Source organism: Petaurus breviceps, unplaced genomic scaffold (genome assembly GCF_028583685.1).
Source record: "Petaurus breviceps papuanus isolate PSGF00001 unplaced genomic scaffold, PetGlider_PUasm1.0 38, whole genome shotgun sequence".
NCBI lineage: Eukaryota > Metazoa > Chordata > Mammalia > Diprotodontia > Petauridae > Petaurus > Petaurus breviceps.
The window spans coordinates 4,153,620-4,159,092 of NW_027186304.1; the positions used below are offsets into that span (position 1 = coordinate 4,153,620).

At 41.7% G+C, this 5,473-nt stretch overlaps 1 pseudogene; it reads left to right on the forward strand.

Moving 5' to 3' along the window:
• The first annotated feature begins 3,670 nt into the window (after nt 1-3,670).
• On the forward strand, nt 3,671-4,342 carry LOC138169905 (DNA-dependent metalloprotease SPRTN-like; annotated as a pseudogene).
• The last annotated feature ends 1,131 nt before the right edge of the window (nt 4,343-5,473 follow it).

Here is a 5,473-nt window from a genome sequence, read left to right on the forward strand (position 1 = left end):
GGGGTGCTGACCTTTTCCCCTGAACAAGGTAAACGATATATGTCTGAATGATTAAAGTAAGCTTGTTAACCCATTTTGAGTTGCTTTCCTTTAACAAAGCAGATCCAAGAACCTGTATGGGCAGCAAACCCTGAGGACATACTTGGGGTGCTTGCTGCTACACCATATTTTCTCCTGAAACATGAAACTCAGTTTTTTCTGGGTAGGTGATTCTTGATTTTAATCCCAGCTCCTCTGACCTCCAGAATATCCTATTCCAGGCCCTTTTATCCCTCAGTGTAGAAGTTGCCAGATCCTGTTTTATACTGATTTTGTTTCCAAAATATCCAAATTGTTCCTTCCTGTTAGTAATATTCTCTCCTTTATCTGAGAATTCTGGAAGCTGGCTATAATATTCCTAGGAGTTTTCTTTTTGAGATCTTTTTCAGGAGATGATTGGTGCATTCTTTCAACTTCTATTTTGCCTTCTATTTCTAAAACATCAGGGCAATTTTTCTTGAGAATTTCTTGGAGGATGATTTCTAGGTTCGTTCTTTGATCATGGCTTTCAGGTAGTCCAATAGTTTTAAAATTCTCTCTCCCAGATCTATTTACCAGGTTAATGTTTTTTTTTTTTTCATGAGATATTTCACATTGCCTTCTATTCTTTCATTTGTTTGGATCTGTCCAACATCATTTTCTTTTCTCATAAAGTCACTCGCTTCCTATGCTCCATTCTAAATCTGAGGAAGTGATTCTCCTCATTGAGCTTTATAGGTTTTTTTTTTCCATCTGACAAATTCGGCTTTTTATGGAATTCCTCTCCTCTTTGCTTTTTTGAGCCTTTTTTTTTGCCAATTGAGTTATTCTGTTTTTAAAAGTGTGATTTTCCTCAGTCAGGCTGTTGACTCTCATTTCATAATTTTCTTGCATTGTTCTCATTTCTCTTCCCAATTTTTCCTCCACTTCTCTTATCTGTTTCTTAAGGTCCTCTATGGCCTGTAACCAGCTCTTATTTTCCTTTGAAGATTTTGGTGCAGGAGTTCTGACTGCACTGTCTTCCTCCTGTTCCATGCTTTGCTCCTTTTTGTCCCCAAAATAGGAGTCTAATGTTGGATTCTTCTGTTTGCTTTGTTTTCTTTGCCTGCTCATGTCACCCCTCATTTGTTTCACCCCTGGGCTTTTTGCCACAGTAGGACTCTGGCACCAGACAAGGCAGCTTTTTCTGAAATTCTGGGTTTTTTTCAGCCACTGGATATATTAGTTGGGTGCCCTTTGTGATGCTTCCCAATGCTCTGGCAACCTGGTCACACAGCAATCCATATCCAAGCAGGTTAAAGCAAGAGTGATTACCCATCAGACTGGTCACTTGGTCCCCCTACACTCTGCAGGCCAGAAGCTGAAGGTGAAGCTTGGTGCCACCTGAGCCAAGCCATCTCAGTGGCATCTTGCCCTGGGGCAACAGTGGATGCTCTCCAATTTAATGTTCCCAAAGTCCTGACTGCACTGACCTCTCACCTTCTCCTTTGCATCTATGTGTTGATAAATCTGGAAATGGCCACAGCTGCTGCTGATCTGGAGTCCCTCCAGCTGGCAGCTGGTCAGGACCAACTTGTGGCTAAAATCTCCTGCTGATGCCAGCCTGGGATCTGCTCCCAGCGTGTTGTGCTGGCCGATTTTTGCCATCCTGTCAATTTAGAGTCCCCTTTTACATGGATTGGGGAAGGTAGAAGCTGAAGTCAGCAAGAAGGTCCTGCTTCTTCTCCTCCATCTTGGCTCTGCCTCTCCTTTTAATGCTTTTCATACTTTCAGTTGTAAGTTCTTTTTTATTTTCATGAATTCTAATTTGGAATTTTATTGTTGAGTTTAAAGTTTGTTTTTTCAATTTTTTTTAGTGGAATATACAAATCATTTGTTGAATCACTCTAAGTTTTATTGATGTAACTTTTCCTAGATGTAAAATGTTGTATAATTACTGCTATGAATGAGTGCCATATATATTGGTATGTTGTATCATTGTTGCCATTCTCTGTCATGCAATTATTGATATTTTCTGTTAATTTTCTTGGATTATTAAAAATTGTTTCTTTATTTAGGCATAGATCAACATCTCATCCCCTGTGTCAAGATAAGTTCAAAATGGCTGCTTAATTTAGAGATGAGGAATGATGTCATAAGCAAATAAGAAGAACATGGGATAGTTTACCCGTTAGATCTATGTAGAAGGGAAGAGTTTGTGACTAAACAAGAAATAGAGAACATTAATAAATCCAAAATGGATAATTTTGATTAGGTTAAATAAAAATATTTTTAGACAAACAAAAACAGTGCAAGCAATATTAGAAGGGAAGCAGAAAGCTGGAAAATTGTTTTTGCAATCAGTGTTTCTGATAAAGGCTTTATTTCTCAAAAATATAAAGAATGGAATCAAATTTATAGGAACACAGTTCATTTCCCAAATGATAAATGGTCAAAGGATATAAACAGGCAGTTTTCAGATGAAAAATTAAAACTTTCTATAGTCCTATGAAAAATGCCCTAAATCTCTTGATTAGAGAAATGCAAGTTAAAAGGAGTCTCTGGTGCCATTTAATGCCCTTTAAATTGGCTAGTATGACAGAAAATGTGGGATAAGATGTGGGAAAATTTGAACTGATGAGGTATGCGCTCTGGAAGCTCCCACTAGCTCTCCTTTAGTTCTTGAGGTACAGGCTCTGGAGCCTCCCTTGGACTCTTGATTAAATCATCCCATTTGGTGTGGCAAGTCTGTTACTAGACTTTCACCCTCTGTTACTAGACTTACTAGACTTCCCTACCTATGGATCCACCCTTGAACTGGCCTAGCTCACTATAGTTTGTGGCCTGCAGTGAGTTCCCACACTTAATCACTCTTTGACCTCATTAACTCCTCCTGCAGACACTCCCCAGGCTCGTCCTCTCACTATATTCCTCCCACAACTTTCTGTATATAAGACCCCATCTTGTCTCCATCTCTTTGAGAGAGCCATAGAATTCCATATAAGGGTGAGAGGATATAGAATGCTACATAATAGTGAGAGCACTGTGAGAGTACCATAGAATTCCATAGAAGGGTGAGAGCACTAGAGAATGCTATAGAATAGTGAGAGCACCTTAGAATGCCATAGAATAGTGAGAGTGCCATAGAAGAGTGAAAGCACCATAGAATGATCTAGCACAGATTTTCTCTGTGTTTAATGCAAGCGAACTTTTAATAAATTTTACTTTTCTTTGGCTGAGAAGACTCCAGTTGGAGTAATTCAGCAGTAGCTGACGTATTGGTATTTTGGGGTCTCCAGAGCAACCCTAACTCTCTTAGTGTGTACCCTCATCATTTTTATGGTTCCCTGACTGGGAAGCACTGCTAATCTTGGGTTCTTCTCCATCCAGGACTGGAAGGTACTGTAAGCCTCTCTCTTTCCAGAGCACCTTGGAAGTGCAGGTTTTGTTTGTTTTTGTTTTGTGTTTTTTTTCTGTATGATTTTTTTTTTGGACCTGACCTCTCAGGTCCCATTAGGTCAGACAGATAGGAAGCTGTTTTGTGCTAAGCCTGACATAAGGTTTTCAGTTCTATTTGGTTATTTGGTGTTCAGTGGCTGGTCTGTCTGTGAGTTTGTATCTTTTGCGGTTTTCCCATCCCCTCACCCTTGGGTTCCTTCCTGCTGTCCTGGCTGTGATGGAAGAGGACTTTATGCTGGCCCTGTAACTGCAGGAGGATTGGATCACGGAGGTTCTGGCATTTGTCCCACCCCCTAAGGAGCCCAAGTCACTGGTGTACGAGGCTTGGAAGTTCGTGCACCCTAACTCTGACCCTCAAGGGCTGTTCATGCAGTTCAAAGACCTGTGTTTTGTGGGGCGGCTGGAGGAGATGGAGGTGAAGTAGAGCTTTCCAATGATGCTATGTGCTCGAGTTTGAAAGTATGAGGGAAGAGGTGGAACATGTTCCATCTGCCTCAATGAACCTCTTTAAAAATTGAGACCAAGAAAATATCTTATAGAGACACTGTTACATGAAATGATACATGCATATTTAATTTTTACTAATAATGATAAAGATCAGGAAAGTCATGGTCCAGTGTTTTGCAAACATATGCATCGCATCAATCACCTGACTGGAGCCAATATAACAATATACCACAATTTTCATAATGAGGTGGATGTATATCGTCAAAATTGGTGGCATTTCAATGGACCTTGCCAGAACAGAAAACCCTATTATGATTATGTCAAATGGAGAATGAACAGAGTTTCCTCAGCTACAGATTTTTGGTGGAAGGAGCATCAGAGAACTTGTGGAGTCCCTTCCTCACCTCTGCCATCCTGGTGGACCCAGAGCAGCATTTAATTACCCAGTTTGCAAGTCAGATAGGAGCTGTCAGGAATGGTGTGACTGAATATGCCAATAACAATCTTGCAAAACCTGTTGGCACAGAAAGGGAGTGTCCTTCTGCAGTACAAACTGGAGATTGGGTCTACTTGAAGTCATGGAAAATCCCAAAGGGAAAGCAGATAGATATTAAATGGAAGGGACCCTATCATGTCATACTCACCACTCCAATGGCAGTAACACTCGAAGGACTTCCCACCTGGACTCATAATTCTAGGATTAAACTAGTACCACCACTTGCTTCCCCCCCCACGCCCCGCCCCCAGAGACTCTGGAATATTCCTGTGAGCCATTGGAGGACCTGAAGGTAATGTTTAGAAAGGCCCCAGCCCCCTCCAGCCAAAAGGATAAAAAGAGGGGAAATTATACATACCCTTTTCCTTTTGGCCTTGACCCAATTATCTTCAATTCCTCCCAGGGAGATTGCCTTTTATCTATTTTTTTTTGGTGCCCATTTGGTTTTTGTTTGTGTAATCTTTGGCAGGTTCAAGCCATCAACGTCTAGATGACCACTAAGTCTTTGAAAATCTCTGACTGGATCGAAGTTCTCCAGCCCCCTGGACCTGGCATCACCCACAGAGTCTGACACCCTGAATGTGAAGTCTGACCCCCTTGAACGGGACCCAGAAAGCCAGAGACAGCTCTATGCCCCTTGCCAGCAGGAAACACTTTCAGAAGCTGGAGATTTGCCCCTTTACCCCAAAGGAATTTAGGTCCCATTTAGGTTCATTTTAGGGGGAATGATGAGGAATGGCCTCTGGGAGCCCCCTCAAGCTCTCCTTGTGTCCTTGAGGTACAGGATCTGGGAACCTCCTTTCCACTCTTGATTTATCATCCCATTTGCTGAGGCAAGTCTGCTACTAGACTTCCCACCTTCTGTTACTAGACTTATTAGACTTCCCACCCTATAGATCCACCCTTGAACTGGCCTAGCCCACCATTGTTTGTGGTCTGAAGTGACTTCCCACCCTTAATCACTGATTGACCTCATAAATTCCTACTGCAGACCCTCCGCAGGCTCCTCCTCTACAACACCCCTAGATTCTTCCCACAACCTTCTATATATAAGACCCCATCTTGTTTCCATGT